This window comes from Manacus candei, unplaced genomic scaffold (genome assembly GCF_025592945.1).
Source record: "Manacus candei isolate 608988 ecotype Guabito, Panama unplaced genomic scaffold, ASM2559294v1 h1tg000056l, whole genome shotgun sequence".
NCBI lineage: Eukaryota > Metazoa > Chordata > Aves > Passeriformes > Pipridae > Manacus > Manacus candei.
The window spans coordinates 12563507-12582424 of NW_026138104.1; positions in this window are offsets into that span (position 1 = coordinate 12563507).

The following is an 18918-nucleotide window of genomic DNA, read 5'->3' on the forward strand; positions in this document are numbered from 1 at the left end:
AAGATCAATGCTAACCTTGTTCTTCTCCTTCTTTTATCATTACTGGGAGACTTTCAGAATGTCTGTCCCTCCTTTCTTCCAGGTTCAGGAAAAATATGTAAGTGAATACCTCTTTTTAATTTTCCATTCCTTCATTTCCTCTGTCAAATTAATTTCATTTGTCTGCTCATTAATTCGAGATTTTTCTTATAATTATTTTGAATTTTCTTAAATTCTTTTACCAGAAATTATTAGAAAAAATTGCATTTATGCTGTATAAAAACAACTACTATAATAAGTTATCACAGCTTCCAGTAGCAAGAAATAAATTTGTTGAATGTTTTTTGAAGCCATGGTCTGAAAGAACAGGTAAGAAAATACTAGATATCATAAGAATCAGGAACATATTACTCAGGTAGACTGAAAAATACCTAGCACAAATCTATTCCCAACAATATGAAATACCACTTCAAACTTTAAAAAGGGCCTAAGACAGACTCTTTCTTAGGAATCTATCATTCAAAGTTTAATTAAGTCTTGATATCCTTAAATTTATCTAACATTATGACCCCTTGGGGAAATACGTGTGGTTTCATATCCTGACAAGGAATTCTAACAAATATCTCAAAAAAACGTATTGGAAAACTGTCTTCCCCAAAGGTATCTAATTTGTTTAGAACAAAAACATGTAGGTATTTAATTCTTGTAGAATTATTATAATCTTATTCAGTACTGTTGCTCTCATCACAAAAGGATTTTTCAGTAGGAAGCATCATGTACAGGTTATTGTGATACAGTTCATGAAGTTTCCTCTTTCTGCTATTGAAGTACTGAAGAAGTTCAGAACAGGATATTTTTTAACTGCACAAGATACTTTTTGTTTAAATAACATCTTTTTTTCTCAAGAAGTCACTGTGGATCCCATGTCCTTTCTTGCTACCCTCCCATACATTGACCAGCCAACACCTGTTGTTGCAGTAAAGGGCAGCCATAGGTTGCTTCACTGCTGTTGCTGTTGTCATTTTTCCTGTTTTTCCTCTACTTGCTTTAATTTTTTTACACAGATGAGCAGAAATGTTGAAACAGCAGTCCATATACCTTTAGTTGTACTTGAATACTGGGAACAAAAGTGCTTTTCCAGCAAAATATTGAGTCTGATGTTGCTCTTGCGTATTAGAAATAAAATTAAGATGAACTGGAAGTAAATTATTTCTTATGTTTTTCATGCTTTTCATTATTTTTTCCCTTTAATATCTCTTGACTATTCTTAATTTTATATTTTATAAATTCTGAAGTTCAATGCAATTTGAGAACATCTTCCTTATTTAGAATGCAGTCATGTATACCACCAAAAGAAGAAATCTGATGACAAAAATAAAGATGACTAATGTCTGAGATTTTATAATTGTTCTAATCGATTGGTTTGCATTTATTTTCTCTGTTGGGTGATAACACTCAGCTACGCCATTTTCTTCCTAACTTTTCATATTCTAAGCATTACTGGAATCTTTTTTCTCCTTCCTTTCTGGCATATCTGCCATGTACAGTAATTTTCTAGAGCCTTTAGGCTCCATCTATATTGCACCTGACTGCTGAGTCTGGGACACTGGGCTGAAATAGTGGAGTAAACCTATCTTTTTTTTTTTTTTTTTTTTTTTTAAATTTGGGCAGAGAAAATTCTCAGGTGTTTTCCGTGGACATTCTCCTTCCCAGAGTTTGCAGGTGGCAAGACAGTGAAAGGAGTTGTTGAGTGCAGTGATGCCTAAAGAGATCAATTACTTGCATCTATTACAGTCCACTATTAAACCTGAGAAACTCAGGCCATATCAAAACCAGATACATGTTGCTTTCCTGGAAACACTGACTCTGTGACCAGTCCCACACTGTCACCTGTCCCAGTTCCTCATCAATTCTACCACCGTATCAAAGACATGGCAAAAAGTTACCACTATTAGTAGCCAGTTCTACATGCATCACATGTCCTTCTAGTCACTTCAGCTTCCCTTGGCTATAGCTTGTATCTTTAACTTTTTTTTATTTGTCTGTCAGGGATTTGCTCCATCATGTCATTCACCATCTACATTCTAGAGGAAAAAGGATTACAGTAACCAGGAGCACAGTTATTTTGAGACTCAGCCAGGATGCTCCATGGTGTATCATTAACATTTTACCATAGGGCTCCTCCTCTGGCCAGCAGCACCTTGTTCCTGCATATGCTCAGGTCATTCAGCTGTAGCTGACATTGAATTGCAAACAGAGGATTCTTAATGTGCTACTAACAGAAAAAGCTTTAAATATCAGTTCAATTTAAAGAGGTAAGTTAGCATTCCTAGACTGTGGCAAGGAGAGATGATGATTAGTCAAACAAAAGGACACATCTTTTCCTGCCCTGTTATTTTGCTCTTCTATTAAAAGTGAGCAGAGGTAGCAAACTGTGCCTTAAAACTATCTGTATTTTTTTTTCTACTGTTAAATAAAACCCACATTGAAAATGGCTGCAAGTACTGTAACATCATGGGTGATTCATCTCACAGGAACTATTAGAGAGAGAAAGTGTCTTTCTTTGTGAAGTGGACGGCATTTACTGAGTCCATTTAATGTTTTTCCCATATTATTATTTATTAGCATTTCATAGACACACACAATATTAACTCAAAATCTTTAATACTGTCATAAATCTAAACCACAAAAGTTGAAGTTACCCTCTCACTTTTTGTTATACACTTTATTGCCATAAATCTTTAACATTTTTTCCAAACATAGAAAGAATATCCCATCACATTTCTCTGAAGCAGAAAAAGGTTGTGGTGCTATGACTATGTCTATGATTTCATCCAGGGTACTAGTCCTACTGCCTCAATTAAGTGAAAGTACTTGCTCCTTTGGAAGCTCTTAATTCAGTTTGGATACTGATTAAAGGCTTTTTGCTCTCAGGGGAAAAATTATTTGGTGGCTGAATTGCTTACTTGTAGTACACTGCTGCAAGCTGATTCTGCATATTTCTAGTTGTTCCTATTGACATTATTTTCCAACAGGTGATCTCTGTGTTCACAGTTCATTTGCACTTTATGCCCCAGAGACTGTTTTCTTGAAGAGGCATTTTGTAAAAATACTGAAAATGAATTAAACCCACTGCTCTACTGTACTCTGGATTGTGTATTCTGATAAAAGCACTTATGGGCATGGACTCTTTTTTTTCCTGACAATTAATTCCTGAATTCTGATTCCTATGTCTTCCCTGATGTTTGTCGTCCTCTACAAATGTGATGTATCCTTTGGGTTTGGGTTTTTGCTGGGTTTTGTAGGTGCTTGGTCTTTGTGTTTTTGTTTTTGTTTTGTTGTTTTTTTTTCTTTTTACAGTATGTAATGTTATTTTGGTTTCAGATCTGCCCTATACCTTCACTAGTCACTTGAGACATAACACAAGAATGAATTACTCTGAACTGCCTTTCTGTCTCCTGACAGGTCTGCTTGAAAAGCAGCTTGCCTGAAGCTGAATTCATTGCTATTCCACTTATCTCCAAGTCAGCGAGGGACAGTTTTACAAATCTCTAACATAAGGCATTAAATGGAATTCAACAGTAACACTGATTTTCTTCTTTGTATTTGGCCTGGCCAAATGAATGTAGGCTAACAGACTGCAAGCACAGAGAGCACATTCTGAGGTGTTCTCTTGAAGTTTTAACTTTATTAAAATCAGTCACCTATGAGACAAACAGTAATCTCCTGAACAACCACCTCTCCCTGATTTATTCATCTTTCCTTGTATAGGCCTCAAAATACAACCTTGGGGTGAAACACTATGAAAGTTGATTGCATTTACTGATGCGTGAGAGACATATTAGTCTTTCTTTTTTCGACCATTATGTCTCTAATACATTACTGCTAATAAATATTACTTAAATGAATATGCAGTTAGCTTATGACCACTAAAAGACATTCAATTTTTGAAAGGCAGAGTGCTTCCCTGAACTTTTCAGTGCAAGGAATGGTATTAAATTTTCGTAATTACAGCATTGTTGGTCATAATTGACTACTGCTCATGGCTTGGCTCCCATCTATATACTTATGTGAACAGAAGCCAAGTTTTTAAAAGATATATCTACATTAGTAAACTACATGGAACCAGGGTCTCAGTGGCACAATCATCTACACAACCATACAATCGGGATGGTCCCCACTGTCGGTCATCTGCTGCCCCAAGCTGTGAGCAAGGGCCAAGTCAGTACCTGAGCTAAACACCTTGACACTAGACGACCATTCCCTTGCAGCAGTTTGAGTGTGGTCACCCCCTGATCATTGAGAAATTTAGTTTAACTTTTCACACGTGAGTTCTGCCACATGCCCTCAGAGACAGAGAAGGTTGCCTGCTGAAGAAATAATTGTGGTAATGAGACAGTATCCCAGTCCTGCCCCAATTCATGGCATAGTTTTCAAGACTATGTCTGTGTCAGTGCATAGAAAGGAGCTAGAAGTGGTTCTGTGGCTGGATGTGCTTTGTCCATGCTGGAAACACTGCTGGGTCCTTGAACTGTGCTGTCATTAAACAGCAGGGTCAGAGATTAGAGACTTGTTCAAAGGGTGCTATCACATGCCAGCATTCATAACTCTTCTGTTAGACCTGCAGCCTTTAAAGACATTGTTGCCCGAATAACATGGCAGCCGAAATCTGACCTCAGACTCATGAAGACTTTGAGATTCACCACAGACAGAACCTTGTTCAGAGCATTTTATAAGCAGATGAAGTGCACTGAAATGCTGTGGATATCGTAAAATCATAGAATCTGTTGAGATGGAAGGAACCCACCGGGTTCATTGAGTCCAACTCTGCTCCATGCAGGACACCCCAAGAATCACACCATGTGCCTGAGAGTGGTGTTCAAATGCTTCTTAAACATGAACACTCAGAAGCTGGCATTGCTCTCAACCTCCTATATGGGACACAAAAATTATGGGGAAAAATTTCAAAACAGAGACAGGAGCAGGTTAAATTCATCCTTTTTTCTAGATTCATTTTCCTTCCCCCCCTTCATGTCATTTTTCAGAGAAAATTTGGCAGCTAAGAGTGGAAATAACTCTCTATTAAAACCAATGAGAAGTTCTTTGTAAAATTCGGGGGCTAACTAACAAAAGGGGTTGAGGTCAAAATGCAAAGCTTAGGACTGTTTGAAACTGTGATATTTTCTGGCATTGTAACAGAATAAGAATCTGATTACTGCAAGTTGCAATACTAATCCTTTATGTAATTTAACAATTACTAATGCACAGTAAGTTTTTCTGTTATTTTCTTTTTAGTTTCATCAAAAAGACCAGATCAAGTGCAAACTGCTATTATAGGGATTTTTAATCAAATACAATTATATAATTAATGATACAATACTAAGCCATGACATTCCAATTACCATTGATAAACATTTCTTCAGGGATCTCTAGCTTTTCATAGTGAAGACTGGTAGAGAATGGATTCCTATTAGGCAGCTCAGAACCCCTTGGGCTCTGTCTTAGACAAATAGAATTTCACATGCTTGTACTGCTCTTGTCTTATCCTAACAACCCCCTTCCTAGTCATATTAAATAAGTTAGACTTATTCTGTGAGGGCAACTAAAAATTCTGAATGAATGTTGTAACCAGCAAATGTAAAGGTTGAAGTGCAACAGTGTTATACATTGTGTTTTCCTCTATATCAGCAAATTTCAGGGTAGGAAATTTCACTGTAGTTAAACTTCATACTCTTAGAAATTATATTGAACACTCTTTTGATCAGATACTCCAGGAAATGAATAAAATTGTTTTGAAGCAGTCAATAGCCAATGTTCACACAGCTTGAAAATGAACTACAAGAATTGAAACTTGCTTTGTAATAAGTATGTTAGAAATAATATGTCCCTTCCTCTCAGGTAAATTCTTCTAAAATAAAAAAGATGCATATTTCACATGCAGGAGCTTTAAAGAGTCAGGGAAAGGCAGAGATGGAAATTGAAATGAGGAATAAAAGGAAAATTATCTAAAAGTAACTGACTCTTCCCAAATAAAAAAATACCACAAAACACCACAAAACATGTTGACAAAAACTAAAGTTGGAAATCATAGAATTCTAGAATTATTTGGGTTGAAAGAGACCTTAAAGAACATTTAATTCCAACCTCCTGCCATGGGCAGGGCCACCTTCCACTAGATCAGGTTGTTCAAACCCCTATCCAACCTGAACACCAGGGATTGGGCATCCACAACTTCTCTGGGCAGCCTGTTCCAGCACCTCAGCACTCTCATTATCTTTTTGTGGCACATCTGTCATAGTTCCTGAATGGCATGGTTTCCAGTGATCCTACTAGGGTGATTAAGGAAGAGAATGGGGAAACTTCTCCAGGGAAAGTGAAAGAGAAATATTTTGTAGAGCTATAGGTGTTCAGGGAGGAGTTGACTCTGTTTCTTTTGTAAACATTCTTGGGCTTAATACAGGGCACAGTTATTCAGGTAACAAAGAAGGAAGGGTGCATAGCAGCACATCTTTATCACTTAAAATGCTAAACAGCTCTTACTACATGTACTGCTAATGAGAGGGGGACTACAGTCCCATTAACGTTCTCCAAGAAGTCTCCTTACTCCTGCTAAGGATACAAAGCCACCAAGAATGAAACCACATGACCAAGCAATAAAATCCTTGGGGTAGGGTATATATGTGGGGGGAATGATATATATAAATCTATATATTTCATCTTAAATTAACCTCTGGAACTATTCTTGGAGTGTGTTACCCCTAACTACTTCCTGCCTCTTACCTCGTTCCATGCTGTGTTGTAGCCAGTTTGCTGTATGTATGTGCTAGTAACCATATAAGCCGTTATCTCATCTCAGTTCTTTAGGGAAAAAAGTGGAGGAAAGTGAAGCAATTGAGTGAGTTTGGGGATTTATTTTTTGCTTTTTTTTTTTTTTTTTTTGGTTTTTGCTGTTGTTGTTTCTTTGTTTTGATTTGGTTTATTGCTTACCTCTTGTTCAGTCTTCTCTTGAGATGAAGAATTGGGCTTTGCTGTACATTGCTAAACTTGGAAAAATAGTTATTCCATACAAGGAGGGAATATGTAACTTCTTAACCCACAGCTTTTCAACCCACAATGGCTTAGCTGAGTTATTCTAATTTAGTCCAAAAGGCATTTGCTCCCCCTGCTACCGATTCTATTGTACAAATTATTCCAATTACAGAGCCACAGTGTCTTTATGAAGCTGGCTTCAATTTTTACAGCCAAAATGATGTGTAAAGAATTACAAAATCAAATATATACTGCGCCTATTGATTGTGTATCTACAATGAGTCATAAAACTTAATCGCTATCATGAAACCTCTTCACAGAATTACTACTTCAAAACTCTGAATGAACAAACTGGTTCTTATACAAATATCAAACATATATGTGTGTATTTTTTTCAGGAAGAAATGATATGATTTCTATTAAACCTATAGTGAAATTAATTTATTTTTTTTAAAATATAATACATCAGTACACCAATTGACACTTAATGGAAGTTATTGACAAAAGCACTACTTGCTTACAAAGGTCTGGATTTGCAACAGGCACTAGTATTGACTACATCATCACATACAGAGCTGTGTAATCAACAACCAAAAGAGTTTGTGTGAATCCTGGTGTCTGTATCTATCGACGAAGATTAATATCGATATCTACAGAAAAATATGTCTCTTCACTAATGTGAGTAGTCTCATAAAGTTCCCTTAGATTTTTTTAAAATTTGAAGTCTGCTTAAATTCTGAAAAATATATTGATTTTATGGAAATAGTTCTGAAAAAAACTTGATGACATTTTCTGGCCTTTTATGCATTTTAATTTGAACAGATTCTGTCCAATCTACAATTTCTTTTAGGTAATAAAATTGACTTGTTATGCAAATATCACTTCTTTTTTATTGCTAAGAATGTGAATAGTTTAGACTCAATATTCACTGCTACCTCTTGCAGTCAGTTTTCTGGAATGATACTAATGTAATTATGTTGGTTTTTTTTGATTCTTGCTCAAGACAACTAAACGCTTCTTGACTGAGGAAAGGATGTGGAGGTGAGCAATATTGTTCAATGTTGAATGTTGGTATCAGTACTAAACATCTATAAATACATTGCTAAATTAAATTCTCCTTTATTAATTAGTGTGCTTTTTAAAAGCAAATCATGCTGTTTTAAATGGTGTTGTTTTTAAATCATGTTGTTTTGAAAGCAGAACAAGTCTACGTTAGGTTAACCTCGTGATAGGACTTATCTTGCATATCTCAATGGCATGTGATATAAACTGTCTTGAAAATTCCTCCTTCTTGTTGCACCAAAGGACAGAAAGGCATGTGGCTAAACAACCATGAATTCCGCTTTTCTTCGTAGAGAGTCTACATGCAAAACAATACAATTTCAGCTCAAATTAAACATAAGAAATATTTTTCTATTAATCTTATTTACCATTTCAAGATTGTGTAATGCAAACAAGCTGTGTCAAACAGGCTGTGCAACTGAGAAGTCCAGTTCTCGAGATCTGAATAAAAGAAGAATCAAAGACCAATAGTGTCTTAAAGGCATTTCTGTTATTCAAAATTGCCATAATTTATTTTTATTTATTTTCTTGGAGGATATATTCCATCGATGACTGAAATGTTCTATAATAGCAGTGGGAGATCTGATACTACAGCACACATATAGTTCATGGAAATAATATGTTTCCTCACCTTCCCAGTGACCACCATCAAATTACTCCAGAGGAAAGCAGCGGAGGCCTTGAAATCTGCAGTTAAAAAACCCTGCCTCTAGGCAGTTATGTCTTAATCCCAGGCAGACATGGTCAGTTACATTTTGCCAAATTTTGACATGAGCAGTGTAGACAATCTATGTCTGGGTTCATCATCCAGATTTTCTTTCTAGTCAGAGGAGACAAACAGGCATTTCTAGAGCACAAGGCATCATACCTATTTAAAGTACCTAATTGTCCCTGTTAGAGGTAGAAGTAAATGAGGTAGTGAGTTTATATGTGGATATTCCCACTATAGACATCCAGAGGTTGGTGAAATACAGTTTAATATCAGAGACCAGTTTAAACCCCAAAATAAGCAATTGTAGTTTCCCAAGCTCTCTCATCCATAATGGAGAATTAGTAAGCATTGCAAGCCATTTTGTGTAATATGTTGGTACATTAACATCACTGCTAAAGCTCTTTGAAGGTTAATTTCAGTTTAACAGTATAATCCTTGAAAAGCCTTCACTTATTATCTAGAGTACTGGAGAAATGGGTCAGTGAGGTTGTTTGTGGAGCAGAAGCTGACGCAAACAGAAAGACAATCTTATCAGCACCTGAGTATAAAATAACCACCCACTGGAGCTCGTCCATACATGATGCACTGCAGGAATTCAGCAGGTGATTGATAAGGGGAGTACACCAGAAATGTAAGCAGGCTGCATATAAAAAGAATGTAAACAATACAGCATTCCTTCCTGCACTCACCACTATGGAAATGATAACAACCCTCTCTCTGTTGACATATTTTGCAGCTCAGCCTTGCCTCTCCTGTGCACATAGACACTGTACTGGCTTAGGATCCTCTCCAAATCCACTGCCCTTCCAGAAGGGAAAAGAATCATAATGCTCCCGCAGCACCCCAATACACCAGCATACAGAAAATACTGGATCTGTTGACCATCCAGAAATACTGACTGGGGACAGAGCTGATGATCCACACAGACCAAAACATCTACACATTTTCTCATTCTTGTAGACAACCCCAATAACAGCTTAAAGCTCTCAGTTCCCACCTTGTGTGTTAATAGAAGCAAATCAAAATGAGATTCCAAAGCAAATGTGTAGAAGTAGCTCCTTTTGGGCAGGTTCCTTACCATTCTGCTGTCTGGATCCTCCTGCAAGCCTTGAGGAGATAGAAAGGGACAACATACCAAGGCTACAGATAGGAAGTGGAATCAATGTTGTTGGACAAAACTGACTTTTCAGTAGAGTATGCTATAGAATATAATTTCTAAAATATCTATTTGGTATTACAAAACTAAGACTGAGTAGGAATATGTTGAGAGGTGACTTGGGTCCTCTTTCTTTTTATATTGAAAAAGTCATAACTGTTCAGTCTTCAATTTATGAGAGAAGTTTGATTATTTGAAATATTTGCACATTCATTTGATTTAGTACATTAGAAGAAATGGAAACTTCAATAACATCAATGTACTCTTAAAGAGTCACATTCCACATGCCTTTGTCTCCTGTTACTGAGAACTACACTGACAAATTACAGTGAATGCTGCAACACATGGATTTCTGAAGCCTGGTCATACCCTAAATTAATACTGCTGCTTTCATCCTGCTTATTTTGTAAAATGACCCTGTTGTTTCTATTCAGTTGCTTTATGTGAGATTCTTGATCATTTCTGTCAATCAAGCTCTGCATGCATCAGGTGACCATTTCATATGACCCTGCTCAGAGAACAAGGACCTCTCAAACAGTGCTCCAAGTTGTTTTAAATAGATTCCTACATTCTGCTATTTATCAACAACCAGACTTAGCAAAACATTTGACCTCTGAAAACCTTTGACCAATTTTTTCAAAGAAGCTTGAATTTATTCATTATTCATGTTCATTCTTCCTTCTGCATATGGATGATAATGCATAGATATGCAAAGTCCAAAAAAGACTAAAAATGGTGCCTTGAGCAGGCAACCCTTCTGTGTGTGTGTTTGCTCACTTTGAAAAAGTATAATGAGGTTCTTAAACCTGATCTTCTGTACTTTCATATAAGCAAAGAGAATGTGAATCACACTGAAGTGAGAGAAAAAGGCACTGCAGAATACATTGCCAGAACCATGTGCTACACAGAAGTCCTAAACAGAAGTCAAGGCTGCAACAGGTGAACTGTAACTCTTGGTATGCAATCCTTCCCTGGGATATGTCTCAAAGGACTCAAAGGTGTCTAATACAATGCCAAATTTCAAGAAGTATTTTTGGAAAGTCTGAAGAAATGTTAATCTATTATTCTTAAAGCTATGCCACACAAGTCAGGCAATACGTGGGATATATTAGGGAAGAGCAAACATGAATTTTCTATAGGTTAGTTATGCCTGAACAAACATACTACAGTTCTTTGGTGATATTAGCAGTGATGTGGATAATGGAGAGTTGGTTCATAAAATCTACCTGAATCTCCAAAAGGCGTTTGGAAATTCAACCTGTTGAAGGTTTTTCTGAGTGAAAAGTAAATGGCCATGAAGAAGGAGCTTCCAAGGTAAACACTTGGTCAAAAAATGGAAAACACAAGATATGATACGTTGTCAGTATTGACAATGGAGTGAAGTGAGCAATAGCTTACCTCAGGGATCTGTGCTGTTAACTTATCCATAAATTATCTAGAAATGGGAATAGCTGAAGTGACAAAATCTGATGGGAATCCTTTGAAGTTGAAATTGTTCAAAGCTGAAAAAAATGCACACTTACTGTGCAGCAGCATTTCATAAGAAAATAGGCAAGTCCTGACTGTACTTGATACACAATAAAAATAATACAGAATGTGAAGCTTAGGGTAGATAAATGTGAAGTAATAGAACTAAGAGAAGTGATCCTTATTTTATTTATGTAACAATGGTTTACCAGTACTAATCTAGAGTGAGTTTTAGCCCCAAATCCTGTGGAAATCATTGCCTCGGGACTCAGTGCAGTCAAAAAGGAAAAAAAAAAAATTAAACATTGTTGGAAAATTATGCAGAACAAACCAGGAAATTATAGAGAACAAACGAGAAAACAGCATTTTCATAGTATAATCTAATGTTCATCAAGCAAAATCAAGGGGAAAAAAAGGTACTTCAACATTTTCTTGTAAAGCATTAATAATAATAACAACAGCAATACCTCTTTAAAGTTAGCTTCTTCTATTAAGGCCATCTGAAAGATCACCAGTTCCTAAGGTGTTATGATAGGTGTTGATAGTCTTTGCTAATTAAAATAAACACTTGTTTCCAGTCTTTAGAAAATGAATTTTGTAACTAATAATAAATTCTCAAGTTGTTACCCAATTATACACAAATGGAAATCCAGTTTTGTCTCCTAATTTGGTTTTTTAATTTGTTTTTGTGGTTTTTTTCTTTGTATGTATGTGGTTTTCTCTTTTCCTCCCCCCTCCGCTACTTTTTCCTTCCTGGATGCAACACAATAAGAGATGTAGCAACTGGAGCTTTGAAACTATGACATACAAAATGATTGCAAACGCATTAGCATCAGAAATTCTTTAAGACCAATTAATGGGAAAATTCACTAAAAGCTCCATTATCTCTTTAAAAGAGCTTTACTCACTTATGTCATGCAGCTCATAAATAACAGAGATCTGAAAGGAAATCCCTTTGTAAATTGTTCTTCAGACTTTGTAAGAGTAGATGCCAGTCATGAAACTATTTAAACATAAGTTTATGTTCTGAATAAAAGCACGACAGAATGAATCATGATCTCGTTTTGGAAATTTCTGTGGGTGGAAATGAAAGACTTTGGCCAGATTCGTTATGTTACAGACACACAAGGGAATTGAAGAGATCTGAGTTAAACAAGGAGGTGTAAAACACAGTTTATTGGTGATGTGAAGATTCTGTTAAAGTTAGACACATTGGACAAAATATAAAATGGGGGTCACAAGTACGTATAAAGTCACATAGATAAATGAAAAAAATCAGAAGGAATGCAATTAGACTAATAATCTATTCTTACTTAGCAGTTAGTCAAGAAAATACATAATATATTAAACTGACTGGGTTACAAGTCAAGAAGTGTGAAGCCAGCCTGGTAAAATTGTAACTACAGAGTGACAGGTGAGGCATCACTGCAGGCATGAGTGAGCATTTGGGAACTCAGTCTTCTCCAGCAAACAGGTTCACTGATTTTATTGGCATTTGATGTCAATTTTAATTACCTCATTGTATATGTGTCTGAATAAGAGTTATAATTTCTATAAGGCCCAAACTGAGTCTCATTGCATTTGAGAGATAGGGGGAACTGGCCTGAAATTTGTGTCACGTTTTTGTCCCAGTATAATCTTAAACAACCTTAAACCATTTTTGTGAACTCCTATCTGGTGATACTTACTATTAACTATCAAGACAGTATAACAAGAGCTAAACTAAGGAAACAATCTGCGATTGATCTTATTTAATGCAATTTCTCACAGTGTCCATGCCAGATAGACAAGAAACCTTACCAAGAACAGCTGCAGAATAATCAAATACAACAAACTCTATCAGGAATGTGTTAATGTGTTGTGATGGCAAACTGCAGAATCTTTTTTTTTCCCATCTTCATAATGTGAAATTATAACTTACATTTTCTGTAGGTGCTACAGTACTTTTAAAGATCACAATTCATATGCCAGAGAGCAAGACACAGAACCTTTCCCACCACTGGTCTCCTTTATCAGGGTTATACACAAAATCCTGTGTGTATATGTTAAATGCAAATGTAGATATTTAGGAGGTGCTTTCACTGAAATATGGGTTATCTGTGGTAATCAATATGGCTTCAGTGACCGAATTACACCCTAGCTGTGTTTTCACTTCCTGTTCTTTGGGAGTGCTCCTAGAGAGGAAAGTAAGATAATAATTTTCACTAAGATAAAAAATGGAGCAGAAAACTTGCTGACATTTTATAAGTTCAACAGTTTGGTTACTGTCCCCAGTTTTGCAGTGGTTCTGTTTCAGCCTTTGGGTGTCAGGCTTTCATTTCATACTACAAAACACTTCCTGAATTCCTGGGGTTGTATTTCTTCTGTATCTGTAACATTTCACCCCTCTTCTTTTCTTCCATTTTGTTTCTCTTACTCCTCTGTGTTATGATCTAGAAAGTGTTTAAGTTGAATTTAGGCTGAAGAAATCCCAACAGGAATATCAGGTGGCAGCATCCCTTTCATCTCATTGCTCCTTCAACAGACAACCTCAACTTTGTTTTGCTAATTTTGACAGAGAAAGTGTTTCAAATAGAATTACTGAAAAGCATCTGGTCTCATTTTGGTCAGTACCTTCTTGGATGACACCATGGGAAGATGCTGTGTTCATCTTATGGAAATTAATGAGACAACTTTCTCTGTAGATGAAAAAACAGAAGACCAGCAAACCTTTAATACTTGTCATTATACTCTTTCTTCTTTATATTAGTAGGCACCATTAGCACTAGAAAGTCTTTGAAGAAACATTATCTTAATGTATGTCATCTTGCTCACAACATACAGAGCAGTAACAACAAAGCTGGTGATGATAATGATATATAACCTCTGTCAAGTTGACATAGACCTATAGAACCTGAGGGAACGTCAGCTATTAGTGTATCTGCAGATGGCTTTTTCTAATAAAAAGTTTTTCATCTTAAATGCAGGTTTGAAATTTCAGAGAATTTGGCATAGTACAGACTACTGTCAAAGAATATATAATGCAAAATTAAACCTCTATAAGTAGTTTTTGAAGGAAGAAGACACTTTACGCATTTATGTATATGTAATTATTAAATAAATCATTTAAAATATTTATAATAAAGTAGCTGTTGAATAATATTGGTAAATTATCACTGCACTAAATATTTTATTTTTTTACTGCTTTAAATTATGCGAGTAACAGATATTGTGATTAAATTGCAAGATTGCTTTTAACATAACATTGCACAAAGAAATTGCTACCACCTTCTGATTTCTGGTAGAAATCTAGTAGATCCGGCAACTTTGCACTGTAACTTGTTTCTTTAGCTACGAGCTAATGATTTGAAAAATGTGGTGTAATGGGAAGCAAAACTATTCAAAAATTTGTACCAAAACACTCATGATAAAGTTCCAGGCATAACTAGGAGCTTGTGGCTGCCTGAACACCAAATATAGGATTAGGGGACTCGGCTTTGTTCCTTTTCAAGAAAGAACTCAAACCCTTTCGACTCCTGAGAGGTGTATGAAGCTTTGTACTTGAGATAGGTCCTTCATCTGCTACTTCTGTTATTCTATTCTATTTTACGTTTCATAATAAAATATTGATCAGAGCATTAAAGTTGCTATATAGCCTGATAATTAGGACAGTAATCTGAATCCTATTTCCTGTGCCAGCTGGCATTTCAGTATAAAGGCATCCATCAGCTTGGATTCAAATCCCCGTTTTAAATCAGGTGGTGTCCTAAACTGCTAAACCATAGAGACAGACTATTTTGGCTCAATGAATATTTCATTATGTCCAAAGCAAAGAGATGGAGAGCAGCATTCTCTGAAAAGCTGGAAATTATCATAGTCACTGAAGAGCCAGGGCAGCAATTCTGAAGCTTTCAGAGTTTCCAGACTCCTAAATCCACATGAGCCCATCTGTTGACCTGTGAATTTGAAAATCGTGGAAACCTTCAGGCAAGTTGTAAAGGAGACAGACTCCAAGGTTCTTTGTTGTCTCTCCTGTTCATTTATTCATTAATCAGGTACTAAAGAACTCAGTAGGTACCCTAGCATGTCATTAGAAAGACTTGAAACATTTTTGGCATGAGCAGATCCATCAAAACCCTATTTGTCTTGCAGTGCAATTTCATTGTGATCTTTGAAAAATATTTTGCTTTCACTGATTCAGCATCCTTCAACAGAAAAAGCAGAATTGTTCATATTTTCCAAACAGCTAAATGTTTACTTTGTGGGCTTAATTCATTACACGTAGCGCAGTCAGACAGTTCACTGACACATGCTGAAGGAGAGCTCTCTATAGAGGAAGATGACAGACTGTGTCACTGGCTTCTAATACATGTGAGCTTTCGTGAAGATCATGTTTCTGATATTTGTGTAAATTAGGATGCCAGGATCTTATTGCTTTGAGTGGGAGGATGAGATGGTCTGATCAGCGTGCCAAGTTCCTGTAACTCATCACTTTCCATTCTCCATGAAGTGGCATTCCCCTAATCTGGCTGCCAAAAGCTGGTTTCTGTTTCGCAGTCCCAAGGACAGTGCAAAATCTCACTTATTACCTTCCTGTTAGGCTAACTGCTGCAAAACCTGTTTCTGATTTGCACTTGGTTTGAACTGGTGGTCTAACAAACTCTGTTTCTCACTCTCCTGCTCTCTTCTTATTCACCACCCCCATTTGGGCATACTTCCAAGTGTCAGCAAAAACTGGGTCCCCAGCCACATACAACAGGCAGTGCCTGCTGTGTTTCATTTTTATTTCAGCTGGATTGAAATACAAGACACAGAATGGGTACTCTCTGAAGTCAAACTTACTCAAAAAGGTATGTTAGTATGTTAGACTGATTTTTTTTCTGTGATATTGGCACTTAGATTCATGTAATATTCACACATAAGACTTCAGTAATTTTGGAAAAATCAGCACGGGTTGTAAGTTGTGCCTGGAACAAGCAGGTGTAATCCTGGAAAGATAAATATAATCCAGTTGCTAGAACTGATTCCTTTAGCATTTTATCAAAATCCCTGTTGTAGCAACAGCCTTATTCTGTTTTTTCCATTCTGCTTAACCAGCAGATGACTCAGTCTACAGACCAAGATAATACTGTACAATTATAGCATTCAAAATGGTTTGTGTGTGACTACTCAAAGCTTGTCTTCACTCTGTTTATTGGCTACCAGCACACTAAGCTAAATGCAAGTTAACAAATTCCTAAAAATACTCCAGGGATGAATCATCCCTTTCAAAAGGGTTCTGGAGAGTGTTTACCACTGTGATGGTAAGTCACGGGGTAGCAGGGAAGCCAATTTCTGTTACAGAAAGAGACAAGCTTGAGTCAGCCAAATGCTATGTTACAGTTTCTGAATGCTTTGCCTGGAAGATGGCTATTATGAGTTAACATTCTCAAATTTGGGCAGCTGAAGGAAACCGTTACAGCAAAATTTTCCTGAAGTATCTTGCAGGCCTGATTTTTGCTTCTTTCCACAGGAATCCAGGAATTTTTAATTTTTCTAATTTTCTACTTTTTTTTAAGTTATTTCCAAATCATAAGTGACTCAACATTGTCAGAAAAAAAACCCTGAAGAGTCTGTTTGCTGGGAATTTAGATATTTGCCTTTCAATGATGATATTGGAAAATGTGTGTTCAAATTCATGGCAGAGATGTGTGCCCGAATATTCCCTGCTACCTACAGAGCAGACAGAAGTTTTTTTGAAAGGAAGATATTCATGTGCTGTATCTTTTTTTTAAAAAAACTAGAATTTCAGATAAAGTCTTAGAAACATAACGGTTAAATAATAACAACAAAAATAAAAGTCTAGGTGTAATTAACACTGACATTTCAACCACTGTCCTGTAAAAATATGCAATAAAGCATAACAGATTTGTTCATCTATCCAGAAGTACTTAATTTTATCCCAGTATTGCGACTTTCCACTCCAATTTAATCTGATAGAACATTATTTACTGTAAGTTAAAGACTGAAGAAATGACAAAAAGCATCATTTATACAGTTCTTTCTGTTTGCTAAATAATTGTTTCACATTTACTGTTTGATCTCTGATAAATGGCATATGCAGACATTCTTCAGCATGGATTAAGGAGCTACCTCCAATGCTGTTCTGCAGAGCTTCTCTCATGGAGGTTGCCATTCCCACGCATCTGAGATACCAGAAGTGGCCACACAACTATATCATGGCCTCAGTTTGATTGTGTTTTGGGAACCCTGCTCATCCACCTAATTAATGCAGATGGCTCGTGTTTATTAGATGTGTTTAGTAGTACCTTTAGATAACTCAGACTCTAGGCTGGAATAAAGTCCTCAAGGTGTTGCTCAATAAACAGATTATCGACTACAGTTAACATAAAATTATGGTAGGTCTTCCACATTGGAACCTTGACCAGTTGCAAAATAAGACTATGCTGTTCAGATAAATGTGGAAAAAAAGAGGATAAAAATGATATTTAGATATCCTGAATCAAACAGTAGAATATATAGAAGGCATCTCTCAGTCCACTCTTGACACATCTCTCTGTTCATGCTCTGCCCGCCATCTGACAAGCAAGAAAGGGAAAGTAGGTATTTACCTTGGCAAATTTGAATAAGGTTTTTTAACAATAAGGTAAATTAAACAGAATTTTAGAACAAAATTTTGAAAATAGAGACAATGTGAATGAGTTTATACTCTGACATCTTCTTCCCTACCGTCATTCACTGCAACCAAACAAGTTTAAAATTCCTCAGAGATGACCAGTGAGATGTGTCACTCAAAGGGACATAGACTGGTATCCTCACCTTCACAGACCAGATATCCTCAATCCTTTGCATGGAAACTACTGACTGCTTTGAGGTTAATTAATTGTATTTCATAGTGAAAAAAATCAGTAAATCTATATTTCAGAATTAAAACCTTTTTTTTCATAATTGTATATATGCAATTTAATCATACTCTCTTTGTCCCTTGGCTCCACCCTCTCACAGTTGCACTTGAACAAGCAGGCTGATGCTTGCATTGAGATGGTGTTATAAATCTTTAAGAAAGTAGCCTATAAAAATTCTCACTTGTGCTTACAGATCCCTTGTCAGAAGGAAAAGTGTTACCTAAGATGTGCTGCAGCCTTGTTTGCAGAGGCAGATCTGGGGAATTGACTGCTGGAAAGCATTTCTGTGAAGAGTAAATGAGGATATCTTTAGATAATCACTTATGATTGAGACTTTGAAATGTACACCAGAAATGTTTGTGATAGTAAAACCTCCCACTTGATCCCAGTGGGGATTTGGAGGAAAGTCTGCTGGTGTTAAGTGATGTGTTTTAAATTTCCACTGTGGATGCCCAGCAAAAGTCCATTGCAAAACCTTTGCCCTTAGGTTGATGTGAACTGCAAGCTCTTAGCTTGCATTTGTCTGGTGATGCATTTGCTGTCTTGCTGTCCTTCACAGATAGTACTTTGAAAGAGGTGCTCTAATGCAACTTCAAAGAGTGAGATGCAAAATAAATGAGCCTGCAGGC